Raw genomic sequence first — 19,610 nt, forward strand, 5'->3', positions numbered from 1 at the left:
CCCAGTTGTTGATTCTCTGTGCTAGTTCCCATGCTACTGAGGTTTTGTTCATAGTCTTTTCCTGTGCCACTGTCTTCAAGAGTTCTACCTAACTTATCTTCCAGCAAGTTTAGTGTTTCTGTTTTTATATTTAGATTTTTAATCCACTTTGAGCTTAGTTTAGTGCATGGTGAAAGACATGGGTCTAGTTTTAATCTGTGGCAGGTTGAATTCCAGTTTTTCCAGCACCATTTATTAAAGAGGCTGTCCTTCCTGTGAGAGTGATTGGTTCCTTTGTCAAAGATGAGGTGGCTGAGTATGTTTGAAGTTGTGTCTGCATCTTCTAATCAATCCCACTGATCCTTAGGTCTATTTCTTTGCCATAGCATGCTGTTTTTATCACAGTGGCTTTGTAGTATAGTTTCATGTTGGGGATTGTGGTACCCCCTGTCATATCTTTGTTGCCTAGAATTGCTTTTGTGATTCTAGGTCTTTTCTGGTTCCAAATGAATTTTTGGATTGTTTTCTCTAGTTCTGTGAAATATACTGTTGGGATTTGAATCGGGATTGCATTGAATCTATATAGCTGTTTTGGAAGTATGGCCATTTTCACTATATTGGTTCTTCCTACCCAGAAGCAAGGGATGTCTTTCCATTTCCTGATATCTTCTTCAATCTCTTTTTTCAAAGTGCTGTAGTTTTCAATGTAGAGGTCTTTTACTTTGTTAGCTTGATTCCCAGATATTTAATTTTTTTGGATGCTATAGTGAAAAAGATTATTTCCCCCATGTCTCTCTCAGTGTGTCTGTTATTTGTGTACAAGATAGCTATTGATTTTTGAGTTTTGACCTTGTATCCAGCCACTCTACTGAATCTGTCAATTAAGTCTAGAAGATTTTTAGCAGAGTTTTTTGGGTCTTCTATGTAGAGTATCATGTCATCAGCAAATAATGACAGTTTAACTTCTTCCTTTCCTGTCTTTATTCCATTTATTTCTTTCTCTTGTCTAACTTCTGTGGCTAATGTTTCCAGAACTATATTGAACAGGAGTGGTGATATTGGATAGATATCCTTGTCTTGTTCCTGATTTTAGCGTGAAAGCTTTCAGTTTTTGACCATTTAGTATGATGCTGGCTGTTGGTTTTTCATAGATAGCCTTTATCAGATTGAGATAAAGACCATCTAGTCCAATTTTCTGTAGGGTTTTTATTATGAATCGGTGTTGGATTTTGCCAAACACTTTTTGTGCATCTTTTGAGATGATCATATGGTTTTTGTCCTCGAGTCTGTTAATATAGTGTATTACATTTATTGCTCTGCATATGATTCATCCCTGGGATGAATCTGACTTGGTCAAGGTCTATGATATTCTTGATGACCCTCTGTATTCTGTTTGCCAATATCTTATTGAGGATTTTTGCCTTTGTGTTCATTAGGGAAATTGGCCTGTAGTTCTCTTTTTTGGTTGGGTCTTTCTCTGCTTTCGAAATCAAAGTAACGCTTGCTTCCAGGAATGAATTTGGGAGTATTGTTTCCCTTTCAATTTCATTAAAGAGTTTGAGAAGTAGTGGCATTAACTTCCCTAAATTTCTTGTAGAATTCAGCAATGAAGCCATCAGGACCTGGGCTTTTCTTTGTGGGCAAATTTTTAATTATGTTTTCAGTTTCACTGATTGAAATTGGAGTGTTTAAAATTTTTATATCTTCTTCCTTCAGCTTTGGTACTTCATATGTATCTAGGAATCTGTCCATTTCTTCTGTTTTCAATTTTATTGGACTATAGGTTCTCGAAGGAGGTACTGATGATCCTCTGGATTTCTGCTGGATCTGTTGTGATTTCATACTTTTCTTTCCTAATTGCATGGATTTGGGCCTTTTCTTTCCTTTTTTAGATAAGATTGGGTAAGGGTTTGCCGATTTTATTTATTCCTTCGAAAAACCAACTCTTTGATTCATTGATTTTCTTGTATCATTCTCTTGGTCTCCGTTGCATTGATTTCTGCTCTGATCTTTATAACCCTTGTACGAGCTTTGGGTTTGTCTTGCTCTTGTTTTTCTAGGAGCTTGAGGTTCTGCATTAGATTGTTTATTTGAGCTTGCTCTATTTTCCTAGTATGGGCATTTATTGTTATGAATTTCCCTTGTAGAACTGCTTTCATTGTGTCCCATAGATTCCTGTATGTTGTATTGGCATTATCATTTAATTGTAGAAGCTGTCTAATTTCTTCTTTAATTTCCTCTGTGACCCATTGGTTGTTCAGGAGATTATTATACAGTTTCCATATTTGTGAAGTTCTTGCGGTTTCTTATGCTATTGATCTCCAGTTTAACTGCAGTATGGTCTGATAATGTATAGAGGATAACTTCGATTCCTTTGCATTTACTTAAACATGTTCTGTGAGCTAGCATATGGTCTGTTTTGGAGAATGACCCCTGTGCAGCTGAAAAGAATGTGTATTCTGATTTTGTGGGGTGGAACACTCTGTAGACATATATTAAGTCCATTTATTCAAAAGTTTGGTTTAGTTCTTGTATTTCATTGTTGATTTTCTGTTTAGATCATCTGTCTATTTGTGACAGTGGGGTATTGAGGTCCCCCACTATAATTGTATCAGTGCTTATTTGGTTTTTCATGTCCATTAATATTTGTTTTATATAGTTCAGAGCACTAGTATTTGGTGCATATATATTTAGGATTGTCACCTCTTCCTCTTGGATTGTTCCCTTCACAAGGGTGTAGTGACCATCTTTGTCTCTCTTAATTAGTTTTGGTTTGAAATCAACTTTGTCTGCAAATAATATTGCTACCCCTGCTTTTTTCTGGGTTCCTGTGCCATGGATGAAGTCTAACCTTAACTTAAACCCCTGGGTTTTAGAGCTTGAATGACACAATTACCTCCCCCAAGGTAGAGCTTTTATCTTCACTATCACAATCTGACATTGGTTGCAGGTTACTGTGTGCATATTGGATTGAGGTGGGGCATAATCTTCCAGGTGTCATTGTGTGGAGTGCTTCCTACTTGTAGGTTTGGAGACAGTGTATAGGTGTGAGTTCTTTGTATCTGGGAGATAAGTGCACTAACAGGTAACAGGCATCTACCATATACTTCAGCGAGTAGAATACCTCCAACCACGTTGTGCTTAATAAAAGTCAAAGTACTAAATGATGTAACTTTTCAATTTATTTCTCTATTTTGTATTCTTGGCTTAATGATTTTCCCAGTTAACTCTCCTTGATATAGGAAGTAGGGTGTGGCAAAGCTGGCTGGGAAAATAAGCAGGACCTATCAATTATAAGATCCCAGGACAGTTCCAGATAATTTCCAGGACTTCATATGTAGAACTTCTCCTGGGTTCCCACAAGATGTGTACTGCATATAAAGATGCAGACACCACGAGGAGCCCACTATCATGACTCTTCACAGTAGCCCATATTGTGTCTCCTAGACACAAGGTGTACTTTTATTTTTGTTTCTTTTATCCTTTCGCTCTTATTTGGCCCAAGTTGTCTCTACAGAGCCAGTTTTTGCCTTACCCCATTCACCCCTCACTTTTCAAATAAACCTTTGGCACTGTTTTTGGCTTATCTCATCCAATTCTTTATTTGAGGCAAAAAGGACCTGGAATACTTTTAATTGGTAAGTCATTTCTTTTTTTCTTTTTTGGGTTTTTTTGAGACAGGGTCTTCCTGTGCAGCCCAGGCTGGCCTTGAACTCACTATGATCCTCCTGTCTCTGCCTCCCAAGTGCTGGAATTGTAGGTGTGGGCTACCACACCCATCAGGGGAGACATTTCTTTTTTTTTTGGTACCAGGGATCGAACTTGGGACCTTGCGCTTGCGAGGCAGGCGGCAGCACCACTGAGCTAAATCCCGGGCCCAGGGGAGACATTTCTAAATGCACTACCAAGAATTCTCATCTTCACAATCTTGTAAAATTTTTATTAAAAAATTATGATAAATACATAAAACAAAATTATATATCATAAATTTATACATATATCATAAAATTTAATGATTTCTGAATATAAAGTTGTATGCCATTAAGTTCATTCACAGTGTTCTGCAATCATTACATCTGTCTGCAGTACTTAATCTTCCCAGATTGAAACTCTACCCACTAAACATGAACATCCTGTTTTCCCTTCTCACCAGCTCTTGTCAACCATCATTCTATTTTCTATGTCTATGAATGTGAATACTATGTATGCCTTATGTAAGAATGGTCATATACTTGTCCATTTGTGACTTATTTCACTCAGCATAGTGTCCTTAAAGTTCATGTGTGTTGTAGCACATGTCTTACTTTGTTCCTTTTAAAGGCTGAATAATATTGCACTGTATGTGTATAGTACATTTTGTTTAATCATTATTCATCAGTGGGCATTGGTAATGCTTCCATCTTTTGGCCATTGTGAATAATGCTCCTGTGAGCACAGGTGTACACATACCTGTTTAAGTGCAGTGGTAGTTTTTTGGACAATCTCAGGTTTGTTCTGACCACAGGAAGGCTCTATTTCACATTTTCTTTCCCTAGTTGTCTTTGTTAGTTTACTAGGTCACTCTTATGGTTTAGTTTGTTGTGTTGTATATTTGGTCATGATGATTTGGTCTTTTAACTACTATTGGATTCTGTATGCTAGTATGCTTTTCTTTTTCTTGTGTAATGAGTTCTTTTTTCTCTTTTTTTATTGGTATATTTTAGATATACATAATGATAACATTCATCATAGGGAATTTGTACCTGTACATGATATCTCGTTTTTTTCCCCTCATCCCCCTTCCCTACCTTCCACTCCTATTTTCAGTCTCCTCCGTATTTATAAAAATTTTGTTTCTATTTTTTCCTTCTATTCTTTTTTTTATCCTTTCCCCTTCCCCTCTCCCTTGTTCTCCTCATTTGAACATTATCTTCCTATTTCCCAGTATCTATTATACATTTTAGTCCTTAATTCCACTTTTGGTTTCTGTTTAAACATGTATGTCCAATTTATTTTGCTTAAGAATATGGTCTCAGGATGCATCCCTTTAGCTGGAAATGTCTCAAGCTTATTCTTCTTTAGTTATTTGAGGAATCTCCACACTGGTTTTCACAGTGGTTACACCAGTCTACACTCCTACCAACAGTGGAGAAGGGTTCCTTTTTCCCCATGGCCCCTCCAGCATTTGTTACTGGTTTCTTTCTTTTTTTTTTTAAGTTAGAAATTACTGCCATGTATTACTTTTTATAAATTTCTATAGATTATACTGTTTTTTTTTTTAATGTTATTAGCCTACAGCTACAAACATGGGTTTGTCCTTGGTACATTTTTAAGTAACTTTGTAATAGGGAAATGGTTTTGTGCATGTTCTTGGAAATACTTGTGTATGTGTAGAAGGAAGGGATTGGTTATTTTTCTACAAAATAATTTATGATCTCTAATTTTCTAATGTGCCTTGGGTATGTGCCAAACGATGGAAACGAAACAATAAACTTTATGATTCTTGAGTGTGTCATAGTATGCTTTAATGTTTTCTTATGGAGATAGGTTTCTGTGTGCTGTGAACTGCTGTGGGTGTGGAAAACGGTCCCTAGTGGATGGATGGGTGTCGTACTTCCCAGGTATAGTGTGTGAAGATCACTGCACTCACCACTCAGCAGATCTGCTCCCACCAACCTAACCACGGGGAATCATTTAACTGTCATTTTCTTTTCTGTTTGTTGACCTACTTTTTCAAGGATTTCTAGTAAACCTTGTTCTGAGACCTTCCCACTTAGCCCTCCATACTTTGCCTTCTGTATAAGGTAATTCTCTACTGCTTTCGTTTTTTCAGGCTTTACAAGTGCTAAGTTACTTAACCTGGCCCGGGCTGATTGATCCAGAACTTGGGCTAAGATACTGTTTCTCATTTCTGCTTCCCTGTGCTTTGCTTCCTGTTGTGCTGCATCATTAGGATCCCCGAGTTTCGCCTGCAGCTCGGCCAGCCTCTGCTTCCTCAGTGCCTCCACCTTCTCATACACCATGGCGCGACCGTCGAGGAGCAGCAGCAGTAGCCACTGTCCGGCCCACCCGGAACGATCTCACACAGCTCATTGGTTGATTTCTTGATAGCAGCCATTCTTTCTGGAGTGAGACGAAATGTCAATGTTGTTTTGATTTGCATCTCTTGGATGACCAGTGATGTTGAACATTTTTTCATATATTTATTTGCCATTTCTAATTCTTCATCTGAGAAGTGTCTTTTATTTCAGATGCCCATTTTTTGATCAGGTCTTTAAATCCTTGGGGGGGGGGTGTCTGATTTTTTTGAGTTCTTTATATATTCTAGATATTATTCCTTTATCAGAAGAACAGCTGGCAAAATTTTTTACCCAAACTGTGGGTTGTCTCTTCATTCTGTTGGTTTCTTTTGCACAAGCTATTTAATAAGATGAGATCCCAGTTGTTGATTCTTTGTGATATTTCTTGTGCAATCAGTTTTGTTCATAAGGTCTTTTCCTACACCAATGTCTTCAAGAGTTCTATCTATTCTATTTTCCAGCAGATTTAGTGTTTGTGTTTTAATATTTAGATCTTTGATCCATTTCAATTTTAGTTTAATGCATGGTGAAAGATGTAGGTCTAGTTTTAATCTTTGGCAAGTGGAAACCCAGTTAATAATTTTCCAGGGATGTTACAAGGGCAGAATGGCCACCCACAGAATCAGATGTGGAAGAGTGCAGAGGGTATGTCTCCACACTGGAGATCCAAAGGATCCAGTCAAAGGTGTGGAGCTCACTGCTCTGTCTCTTGTGGGTTCGTATCAGGAGACTGATAGATCTGTGATGCAAGGCTGAAAAATCTGCACCAGAAGCTCTAGTTTGCATTTAAAGATTTTATTTTATATTGTTATTCACAAGTTAGATTGGTCAGTAGTTTTGTTCCTTGGTATGCTCTTTTTCTGATCTTTGAATCAATGTATGTTAATTTCCTTAAACAAAATTAGAAGCTTCCTTTTTCTTTCTGTGTTTTGCATAATAGGATTAGCTCTGAAATTATTTGATTTTTAAGGGTTTCTTAGAATTACCTCTCTGAAAATCAGCTATCTTTGATGCTTTGTGTGGAGATGTCATCTAACTCCTTTCTCTGTTTCTTCTGTGATAATTTTTTCTCTTTTAGATTTTCTGTCCCTAGGTGGTCAATGAGTTGCGTTCTTTTGAAAAATTATCCATTTTTTCAAGTTTCCCAAAGACATTTGGACAGAGTAGTGCAATGTAATAGAATTTTGTAATTTTTCTACCTTTCTCTTATTTTTTTTGAGACAGGGTCTTCCTATGTAGTTCAGGCTGGCCTTGAACTCGCTATGTATCCTAGGTTGGCCTTGAACTTGTGGCGATCTTCCTTCCCCAGCCTCCTGAGTGCTGGGATTTCAGACATGTGCCACTATGCCCAGTACTCCTTTTGATGATTATATTCCTCTTATCAGTTCTAATTTTGGGTATTTGCAGCTTTACTGAACCCCCCTACCCTTGTCCATTAGGTTAGTTAGAGGGTTGTCTGTGTTTTGTTAATTTTATTTTAAATCTGTTTTGGACCTACTACCTTCACTAATTTTCCAGCTTATTTTTTTTCCTGCATTTATCTTTAATGATTCCTTTTATTCTTTTTTTTGGTACTGGGGATCAAACTGGGGTCCTTGTGCCGGCAGGGTAGGTGGCAGAACCACTGAGCTAAATCCCTGGCTGTTTCTTTTATTCTTTTTCTAGTTCTTCTTATATTTTATACCTTTTTGTTTTATGGATACAATTATTTAATGCTGTAAGTTTTTCTCTGATGGTTTTGCTTTACATCTAGTATTACATATATAGCACACATATACACATATATTATGCATAGCTACATCCCATATATTCTGATCTATTATATTTATTGCTTTTTTTTTTTTTTTTTTTTGGTACCAGGGATCGAACAAGGGTCCTTGTGCTTGCAAGGCAGGGGTCGGAACCACTGAGCCCTCCTTATTGCTATTTTAAAGAAATTGTGCTGTTTTATTTTTGTATTTTCTCTTTGATCCAAATGTTTTAAAATAGTGTTTTTAAAAATTCTAATTTTATTAATACATCATATTTAGATCAATTTGTATTATTTCTGTTCTTTCAAATTCATTGAGGTTTTATTTGTGGCTTAATATGTGGTTGGTTTTTATGAATATTCTATATGCTCTTGAAATGAAGGTGTATTTTTTTTTTATTGGGATCATAAAATATATGCACATAGCTATTAATTTTTTTATATCTTCTAAAGCCTTATGTTACTTTTTACCTGCTCTTTTTTAGATTGGCAGAGGTGTGTTGAAGTCATTAATTTCATTAATTTGTTTCTCTCTTCTCTGATATACTGTAGTATATGTTTGGTGAAAGTTTGTTGCTATTTTGGGGGTTTATAAATATCTTTGTTCATTTATAGTTTTTAACGTAATAATAGGCACTTAATAAATGTAACACTCAGTGATTGTTTTCCATTAACAAATATTGTTTTATTTCTTTTTGTTGTTTTACTAAGAAGTCAATCCTTCAGCAAATTTCCCCTTAATTTTAGATTAATATTCTTGTAAAGGACTTTGGTAGAGCATATCTCTGTAGCTATTTGGCAAAATACACATTAGAGCTATTCCAGATAGTCTGATATTTTCAGTTGATTTTTCTGAAGTGTTCTAGGGAAGCAATCTATACCCACATTCATTAATCTGTTTAATTGTTTAAGTATTTTGAATTAAGATTTACTTTAGCAATTATTTATCCTAGAGGAAAAATACAGTTAATATGTATTGGAATTTCCATTTCTTGTCTTTGCATTTTACCAGGTAGTACAAAAGTCAACAGGAAGAGGTGTCTCTTTGGTCAGAAATGTAAAAACAGGAAGAAGGAAGTCTATTGCAAATCTGCGTTGGCTGATTACAAATTCAGGTTTCACTGTAGAGGATGTTCCTTTAGTGATTGTGCTGTACACTGTATCCAGAATTACAGTGAGTGAGTGTTAATGTCTATAATGTCAATACTACAACAATGTCGACTCTAGTTATAGTAAGTAATGTTAACTAACAAACTGTGCTAGGTTCTTTCCTGTGCATAGGAAAAGGATACTATTAGCAAGAACAAGACACAGAAGTTGTACATAGAAGAAAACAAGGCAAATAAAATTTAACGTTGGAAATATAGAGAAAATAATATTTCATTTTTTGCCTTTGCTTGTTATTGATGCTTTGACAGGTCATGATTATTTAAGATGTGATCATGTCCTTTTAAAAATTTTTAGTTTATGGTACTTTATTTTACAAATGAAACTTTACTATTTTATTAATATGTTTGTGATATATAATAAATATAAGATTTGCATGGCTCTGTACCTCTTCTCACTTTTTAAAACAAAATGGGATATATCATCTCTGTCATTTAAAATTTATTTGACAAAATATTTTCAACTGAAACACCTGGTCATTATTTTATAAACCATTTAAAAAGCATATATAGCAAATTGGCTGAGATATTTTTTGGGAAAATACACAGAAGGTGAATATTTTGTAAGTAAGAAATTTTTTTCAGTATTCTGTGATATGTTTATACACTTTTTTTCTGTTGTTAGAGACTCTCAATTACTGTACTCTGCAGCTACAGGATATCTAATTGGTTTGGATACCCAGTAGCAGTACAGGTATACATGTTTGGGATACATACCTTACCCTGAATTCTTTACTTAGCATTACAATATTGTAGATGTTTTGAAAAAAATTGAGCATGTAAAGGATAGGTTGTATATTATCATCATCTCATATGATATCATTATTCTGGAGACCTGTTTGACATGCTCTTTCTCAGGAGTCTGTTAACTTCAAGTATGCCTAGAAAGCCGTATTTCTGGATTAGTATGTAGTATTTCTTCCCAGCATTTTTTATGTCTTGATACAAACTGAAAATTAGATTGAAGGCTGAGATGATCATTATTGTGGTATGTTTATTATCTATTCATTTGAGAAAATATGCTCTAATGTATTGGTCAGACAAGGAGTTTGTAAACCTCTTCTAATTGTAAGATATGTATGTATGTATGTGTATGAGTGTGTGAGTATCTTCATCGAGAACCAAACCAATTTGAGTTGACTTAAGGATAAAGGAAAAAAATGATGGAATCTTGCTCTGGGTTTCTCAAAAAATCTTGGGCCAGGCAAACTTTTCAAAAGACTAGAACAAAAAAGTGGAAGACCATGCATCTGTTTTCTTTCTGTGTGTTCATTCTTCCTTTAAGTCTGGCTTTCTCTTCTTCCCTCTTTGCATGGTGGAAGATGACCACCTATAGCTTCTGTGTATCAGACAAGTACAGTCAGTATTTTTGAATTCTTATTCAAAATTCCTGAAAGTGTATCAGATTGAACCAGCTTTTATCAGTTGTACACCTCTAGTGCAATACACAGGGATTGGAGGAGGCTACGCTGCTGTATCCAACATTGGGAACGTGCAACAATTTTCATAAAGAAAGTAGATCTTTCTGTTGTGTTTGTGTATTTATCTGGGGAGAAGATCTGTAAGTTTCATCACAACGACAGAGGAGAGTCTTACCCCCAAGCCACAGCCCCCAAAAGATTTAAGAATTATAGTTGTAAGAGTTATAATGGAATTCATACTAATAAAAGACATTTTCATATAAGTAAAACTGTCTTTTTCACATCATGCCCTTTCCTGTCTTTACCCATGACTGAATACATTTTTTATTTCTCTACCTATTTGAGTATTACCTATTATTGAATTCCCATCATAGTTGTTTTTTCTTCTGTGAAGTGTTTGCATCATAAAACACTGCATTCTACGTGGATAAACATACATATTTTTGAATGCATGAATTCTTATAGCATGAACTTCTTAAATGCTACAAAATGTTATTTAGTTGTGTGTAATATATGTCTTAGAATGTGTATGAATATGTATGTATTAAATATAGGCCTAATGAAGTTATACCTGAGGCCCATGGTTGTCATATGTATCTAATGAATATCTACTATGTTAGATAGCAGAATAATGGTATAACAACTTTTATTTAAATTCCTTTTGAATTGAATGATAAAAACCTTCATTTAAAATATAGAAAACAGAGAAATGAAAAATCACTTATTCTTACTAAAGAATAATCATTGTTGATACTAGTTCTAGTTTTTTTCTAGTATAGTAGGTGTGCAGTAAATATTTATTGAATGAAGTTTTATTTTATTTTATTTTTTATTTCTATTTTTATTTTTTTGGTACCAGGGATTGAACTCAGGACCTTGCGCTTGCGAGGCAGACGCCAGAACCACTGAGCTAAATCCCTGGCCCTGAAGTTTTTATTTGAGACAGAGTTCTGACTGGCCTTGAACTTGTGATTCTCCTCAGTCTTTCCAGTGTTGCTTGGCAAAATATTGGCTATTGTTAAGTATTTGTTGAGTGAAGCTTGAGTTGGTGGTGTATGTCTGTAATGCCAGCACTCTGGGTACTTGAGGGAGGAGGTTTGAAAGTTTGAGTTCAGCCTGGGTAACATAGGGAGACTCTTATCTCAAACAAATTTAAAAAAGGGTTGAGGCTGTAACTCAGTGCAAGGGCTCTTGGGTTCAATTCCTAGTACTGCCCCTTACTCTCCTAAAATCATTGAAGTTACAGCTACATGATATATAATTTTCATCTTGTTTTCTCCACCAAAATTAGTTTACCCTTTTTTTTTATTAGAAAATTTTCATTTAGCCACTTAACAGTTCAAGTGTGTTTGGGCAGTGTGTTTGTTTACTGACTATCTTGAGCAGATAGTCACTTGGGCAGGTGTCATTTCAATCAGTCGATTCTTGTTACACTCATATGTCTAGTTTCATATCGATTGTTTTTTGCATATGTTTTATTTAGAACATTGTGTTTGCATTTGACGTTTGTTTATAGTGAAATCTAGTAAGTTCTGGTTATTTTATTTTACTAATTTATATTTTTTGTGTGAAAAATAATCTATAGTTTTGAGCTATAATTTATAAAAACTTATCATAAATACATTAGGTATAATTCTCCAGAACTCAGTGATATTCCTTTTTTTTTTTTGGTACCAGGGATCGAACTTGGGTCCTTGCTCTTGCGCACCAGTCGGGAAACCACTGAGCTAAATCCCTGGCCCACAATAATATTCTTTTACAATACAAAACTGACACATTTGGGACACTGAGTTTGAATAGGAAGGAAGTGCCAAAAAATCTTCAAAAGGAAAAAAGGGAGAAATAGTTGCATGAGAGGAAGAGTCTGTCTTATGAAATGGGAAGACAAAAAGACATCTCCTTACTGTCAACTCTTCATAATACAGAAATGATAGAACTTGAAAGAAATGAAACTAAAAAAATTCCAATAGTGGTCAGTGATTATAATAATTGTGAGGGTGGTGTTGACAGAGTTGACCAACATTTAACAAGCTATTTTATAATCAAAAAATGAGGAAAAAATATTACAAAATGTTTATGCACCTTCTGGAGCAAACAGTATGGAACTTGTTTGCTATTTATTCAAAACAGGGGTGTTCCAAAAATTATTTACAATTTAGTTTAGGTTAACTAGACCAAACGATTGAAAAATATAGGACAGTGAAATGCCAATCAGGTTGTACATCATTGACTTCTTCATCATTCCTTTTAGTGGGTACATATTTTATTGAAATTATACCACCCACAGAAAAAAAGGAAAGGCCAACATGACAGTGTAAGGTATGTTGTTCAAAGAAAGACAATAATGCAAAAAGAATTTGGAAAGACTGTAATGTTGTATTGTGTATTGAATGTTTTAACTTGTACCATACACAGAAAAATTGTTGAATAAATTTGATAAAATTGTTGTTTTTATATTTCCTGTTATAAAAATTAATAAAAATATGCAAGTTTGGTCACCTTGTATTCAAATAATCGGACTGGTAAGTGATTAAAAATTTCAGGGCCGGGGATTTAGCTCAGTGGTTCTGCCGCCTGCCTCACAAGTGCAAGGACCCGAGTTCTATCCCCAGTACCAAAAAAAAAAGGAAAAATTTCATATTTATATATATCATTTACAGCTCATACTCAGGGGCCAGAGATTTAGTTCATTGATGCTGCACCTACCTTGCAAGTGCAAGGTCCTTCCTGAGTTTGATCCCCGATACTGTAAAAAAAAATAGTGAATGTAAAGAAAAAAAAAGATTATTAAAAAAACCTCATAGTCAGGGTCTGGTAGAGTGCTTCTCTGGTATATATGAGGCCCTGGGTTCCAGCCCTAGTACACAAAAAAGAAAACAAAACACTCAAAAATGCTGGATTAATATGTAGTGTGGATATTTCCAGGTTTTCCTGGTAGTATATCTGTGTATGTGTATGCATGTTTACCCTTTTAAAGTTTAATATTGGATAATACCTAGTATAATGTTTTTTATAAGCACTCTGTAAGGCATACTCTTGATGGTTGAGTAACGTGGCAGAATATGTATATTTATATATATATGTATATATATATATAAATTATTTCCTTATTTTGAAATTCAGGAGGTTCTTTTTTTTTAAATTCTAGGAATAAGTATATAAACTAAAGTAATTCTTTAGTTAAGATCTTTGTTCCTGAGATAAAAGAGATCACCTAGGTAACAGTTGGAATAATTAACATCTATTGAATATTTTGTATGTGCTAGTGTTTTAAATACTTAAATACATTATTTCATTTAATCTTCAGAAGAAGCAAATGACGGATCATTATTATATCCATTTGCAAATGAGAAAATTGATGTAGGGATCATTTAGGTCGTTGCTTCAGGCATTGCATAAGTGGTGGAATTAAATGGATGTGTCAGCCATTTGACTCTAGAGTCTATGCACTGTTTTTTTTTTTTTATACCGGGGATCGAACTTGGGTCCTTGCACTTGTGAAGCAGGCGATGGAACTACTGAGCTAAATCCCTGGCCCCAGAGTCTATACACTCTTGATCACATGCTTTGCTTTCTAGAGTGTCAGATAACTAAAACTGTAATGTCAGAAACATTAAAATTTAATTTAAATAAAACTTTTGCCTACTTAAGGTTGACAGCAGGAAGAAATGTGACCAGATCTGTACTTAGTGGAGGAAAGGTCCCACATGTGGAAACTATGCCAGGTAAGAGGAGGTTTAGCCCTTGAAATAAAGACACAATACAATGATTTAGGTTCTTTCTCAGCAGTTCTCCATTAGGCCTCCAGCAGCTTAAGTAAGGCCATCCTCTAGTTTATTCTTTTTCAGAGAGGAGGCTGCTTGGTGCAAGAAAAGTCACTGAACTTTCAACCCCCCCAATATCCTTTTTATTTCTAAATGACAGAAAAAAACCAGTACAATTCTTTACTTTTCCTTTTCATTCCTATTTTCATGTCTACTTTACTGTACACAAGCTTAGAGAGAATTCATTAATTTGGCATTGTCTTAGTCGAGAAGGATACTGTGTAAATGAACATTGAACATATTGCTGACATAATCAGCAACTGAATGTTTGATGATTTTTGCAGTGAGCCTCTTTTACTTTTTTCCCTGCAATATCCCTTAGTCCTTCGTAAGAGTTCATGATTTGGTGGGTTTTTTTTTGTATTAAATTCTTTTATTGGTACATTGTAGGTATACAACACAATTACATTTCTCATTGGGAATGCATCTTGGCTCTTATTTGTTCCCCATTCCTAGCCCTCCCTTCATGCCCTCCACCCTTCCCTGTTTACAAAGACTTTATTTCCATTTTGTCCATTTCTCATCATTTTTCTTTTCCTTTGTTTCCTTTCCCCAGCCCCTACCACTACCCCTACCCCTTTGGACCTTTTCTTCCTATTTTACATTATCAATTATTCATTCTAATCATTGGTACATTTTAGGTAAACAATATAATGACATTCATCATTGGAAATTTGCACCTTTACATAGTCTCTCTTGCTTCTTACTTTTCACCCTTGCCCAGCCCTCCCTTCATCCCCTCCAGTCCTCCCTATTTACAAAGATTTTGTTCCTATTTTTCCATTTTCTCATATTAATCCTATTCCCTTCTATCTTTTCCCCTAGCCCTCCCACTTCCTTCTCCTTTGCCCCTTTTCTTCCTATTTCACATTACCTATTATACATTTAGTCCTTATTTACACTTTCAGTTTCTCACACCAGAGAAACTATTCGGTATTTACACATGTATGTCCTGTTTATTTCACTTAAGAGTATCGCCTCAATGTGCATCCTCTTAGCTATAAATGTCTCTAATTTCTCATTTTTTATGGCTGAGTAGTACTCCATTTTATAAAAAAACCACATTTTCTTGATCCAGTCTCCAGTTGGTGGGCATTTGGGCTGTTTCCAAGTTTTAGCTATTACAAACTGTGCTGCTATGAACATGGGCACACATACATCACTGTGGTATGATTCTTTTAATTCTTTGGGGAAGATCCCCAGCAGTGGAATAGTGGGGTCAAATGGGACTTCCAGTCCTAGTTCTTTGAGGTATCTCCATACTGATTTCCACAGTGCTTGCACCGGTCTACACTCCCACCAGCAGTGGAGCAGGGTTCCTCTTTCCCCACAGCCCCGCCAACATTTGTTATTGGTTGATTTCATGATAGCAGCCATTCTTTCTGGAGTGAAGTGGAATTTCAGCATTGTTTTCATTTGCATCTCTCGAATGACCAGTGATGTTGAACATTTTTTCTTGTATTTATTTGTTATTTCTACTTCTTTGTCTGAGAAATGTCTGTTCATTTCAGATGCCCATTTTTCGATTGGGTCTTTAAATTTGGGAGGTCTGATCTTTTTAAGTTCTTTATAGATTTGAGATAGTAGACCTTTGTCTGAGGAAGAGCAGGTGAAGATTTTTTCCCACATTGTGGGTTGTCTCTTCACACTGCTGGTGGTTTCTCTTGCTGTGCAGAAGCCTTTTAATAAGAAGAGATCCCATTTGTTGATTGTTTGTGCTAGTTCACGGGCAACTGAGATTTTGTTCATAAAATCTTTTCCTACACCCATGTCTTCAAGAGTTCTACCTAACCTCTGTTCCAACTGGTTCAGAGTTTCTATTTTAATATTTAGATCTTTAATCCATTTTGATTTTAGTTTAGTGCATGGTGAGAGATACAGGTCTAGTTTTAATCTTTGGCAAGTTGAAGCCCAATTTTTCCAGCACCATTTATTAAAGAGGCTATCTTTCCTCCAGTGAGGGTGTTTGGCTCCTTTATTGAAGATGAGATGGCTGAGTGTGTCTGGCGTTGTTTCTGCATCTTCTAATCTGTTCCACTGGTCCTCAGGTCTGTTTCTTTGCCAGTATCATGCCGTTTTTATCACAGTACCTTTGTAGTATAGTTGCAGGTTGGAGATTGTGATACCCCCTGCCATGTCTCTGTTACCTAGAATTGCTTTTGCTATTCTGGGTCTCTTCTTGTTCCAAATGAATTTTTGGATTGTTTTCTCGAGGTCTATGAAGTATGCTGCTGGGATCTCAATTGGAATTGCATTAAATCTATATAGCAGTTTTGGAAGTATGGCCATTTTCACTATGTTGATCCTTCATACCCAGGAGCAGGGGATGTCTGTCCATTTTCTGATATCATCTTCAATCTCTCTTTTCAGAGTGCCATAGTTTTCAGAGAAGAGGTCTTTGATTTCTTTCGTTAGGATGATTCCTAGGTATTTCAGTTTTTTGGATGCTATTGTGAAAGGAATTATTTGCCTATTTCTCTCTCAGTGAGTCTGTCATTTGTGTAGAGGAAAGCTGTTGATTTTTGTGTGTTGACCTTGTAACCAGCTACTTGACTGAATTTGGTTATTAAGTCTAGAAGACTTTTGGTGGAGTTCTTGGGGTCTTCTATATAGAGTATCATGTCATCTGCAAATAATGACAATTTGACTTCTTCATTTCCTATCTTTATTCCTTTTATTTCTTCCTCTTGTCTAATTGCCAAGGCTAATGTTTCCAGAACTATATTGAACAACAGTGGTGATAGTGGACATCCTTGTCTTGTTCCTGATTTTAGTGTGAAGGATTTCAGCTTTTGACCATTTAGTATGATATTGGCTGATGGTTTTTCATAAATGACTTCTATCAGTTTGAGGTAGAGACCATCTATTCTAATTTTTTGTAGGGTTTTTATCATAAGTGCACATTGGATTTTGTCAAATGCTTTTTCTGCATCTATGGAGATAATCATATGGTTTTTGTCCTTGGATCTATTGATATAGTGTATTACATTGATTGATTTTCATATATTGAACCATCCTTGCATCCTTGGGATGAATCCCACTTGATCAGGGTGTATGATCTTCTTGATGATCTTCTGCATTCTGTTTGCCATTATCTTATTAAGGATTTTTGCATCTATGTTCATTAGTGAGATTGGCCTATAGGTCTCTTTTTCAGTTGGGTCCCTCTCTGCTTTGGGGATCAAGGTGATGCTTGCTTCCAGGAATGAATTTAGGAGTATTGCTTCCCTTTCAATTTCATTGAAGAGTTTAAAGAGTAGTGTCAGCAGTTCCTCTCTAAATGTCTTGTAGAATTCAGCAGTGAAGCCATCAGGGCCCAGGTTTTCTTAGTTGATAAGTTTTTAATTAATTTTCAGTTTCATTGGTTGATATTGGGTTGTTTAGAATTTTTAGGTCTTCTTTGTTCAACTTTGGTAATTTATATGTGTGTAGGAATCTGTCCATTTCTTCTGTGTTGTCCATCTTATTGGCGTATAGGTTCTGGAAGTAGGTATTGATGATCCTCTGGATTTCTGCTGGGTCTGTTGTCATTTCACCCATTTCATTCCTAATTGCATGGATTTGGGCCTTTTCTTTCCTTTCTCTGACAAGGTTGGCTAAGGGTTTGTCAATTTTGTTGAATCTTTCCAAGAACCAACTCTTGGCTTCATTGATTTTTTGTATCATTCTCTTAGTCTCCATCGCATTGATTTCTCCTCTGATCTTTATAATTTCCTCCCTTGTATGAGCTTTGGGGTTGTCCTGCTCTTCTTTTTCTAGAAGCTTGAGGTTCAGCATCAGGTTGTTTAATTGGACTCGTTCTGTTTTCCTAATATGCATATTCACTGCTATGAATTTCCCTTGTAAGACTGCTTTCATTGTGTCCCATAGATTCCGATATGTTGTATTGTCATTGTCATTTAACTGAAGGAACTGTCTGATTTCTTCTTGAATTTCCTCTGTGACCCATTGGTTATTCAGAAGTGTGTTGTTCAATTTCCACGTGTTTATGAAATTTTTCGAGTTTCTTTTGCTATGGATCTCCAATTTCATCGCACTATGGTCTGATAATATACAGGGGATAACTTCAATTCCTTTGCACTTACTTAAACATGTTCTATGTGTGAGTATGTGGTCTATTTTGGAGAATGACCCATGTGCAGCTGAGAAGAATGTGTATTCTGATTTTGTGAGGTGGAAGACTCTGTAAACATCTGTTAAGTTCATTTGTTCAAGAGTTCGATTGAGTTCTAGTATTTCATTACTTATTTTTAGTCTAGTTGATCTATGTATTTGTGACAGTGGGGTGTTGAGGTCCCCCACTACAATTGTATTAGTGCATATATGACTTTTCATGTCCGTTAGTATTTGTTTTATATAGTTGGGTGCACTAGTGTTTGGTGCATAGATATTTATGATTGTCATCTCTTCCTCTTGGATTCTTCCCTTTACAAGGATGTAGTGTCCTTCTTTGTCTCTCTTAATCAGTGTTGGTTTGAAATCTACTTGATCTGCAAAGAGGACAGCTACTCCTGCTTTTTTCGGGTTCCTGTCACATGGAGTATTGTTTTCCACCCTTTAACTTTCAGTCTATGAATTTCCTTTTGAGTTAAGTGTGTTTCTTGTATGGAGCATATTGTTGGATTTTGCCTCTTGACCCATTCTGCCAGTCTATTTCTTTTGATTGGTGAATTGAGACCATTAACATTGATGGTTATAACTGAAACGTATTGGCTTGTCATTGCCATGACTTTTTTTTTTTGTTGGCTTCTCCTCCTTTCCTTTTAATTTCTTGTCATACCAGATGGGTTCATTCTGCTTTGCTTCCTGGGGTTGTGATCCTCAGTGTCTTTTCCTAGGATATTGTGTAAAATTCTTTGGAGTGCTGGTTTGGTATTCACGAAGTTCCTAAGGTGCTCTTTGTCATGAAAGTATCTTATTTCTCCATCCATTTTGCAAGATAGTTTTGCAGGGTACATCAATGTGGGTTGGAGGCTGTTTTCTTTTAGGGCTTGGAATATGTCACTCCAGCTCTTCTTGCCTTGATGGTTTGTGTTGAGAAGTCTGCTGTGATTCTGATGGGCTTTCCTTTGTATGTGATTTGTTTCTTTTCTCTGACTGCTTGTAGAACTTTGTTCTTCTGTTGTGTTTCTGGAATCTTAACAATTATATGCCTATGTGTAGATTTGTTTTGATCAAGGCTATTTGGAGTCCCACATGCCTCACTTATCTGTATGTCAAGCTCTTTTCCCCTGCTTGGGAAGTTTTCTGCCATTATTTCTGTGAAGAGATTTTTTTTGTCATCTCCACTGTCTCCTGTTTCCTCATTGAGCCCAATCAGTCTTATGTTATTCTTCTTTGCATCATCTAGCAGCTGCTGGGTTGATTTCTCATGTTCCCTTATAATTTTGAAGCAATTTTTCTTTTCCTGG

The 19,610-nt window shown here is 35.8% G+C and overlaps 1 protein-coding gene across 8 annotated transcripts in view; it reads left to right on the forward strand.

Moving 5' to 3' along the window:
* Window positions 1–19,610, forward strand: part of Exoc6 (exocyst complex component 6) — a 261,380-nt gene that overhangs the window by 20,933 nt on the left and 220,837 nt on the right. The window contains exon 1 of one of the 8 annotated variants that reach the window (XM_087184921.1): window positions 14,015–14,100. The exons of the other annotated variants lie outside the window; for them this stretch is intronic. The gene's annotated coding sequence lies outside the window, so the exon portion shown is untranslated. Of the gene's footprint in view, window positions 1–14,014; window positions 14,101–19,610 lie in introns of those variants that run through there. 8 annotated transcript variants of the gene reach the window in all.

Source organism: Heterocephalus glaber, unplaced genomic scaffold (assembly GCF_053883595.1).
Source record: "Heterocephalus glaber isolate CG9 unplaced genomic scaffold, H.glaber_assembly_v1.0 deba00001497, whole genome shotgun sequence".
Classification (NCBI taxonomy): domain Eukaryota; kingdom Metazoa; phylum Chordata; class Mammalia; order Rodentia; family Bathyergidae; genus Heterocephalus; species Heterocephalus glaber.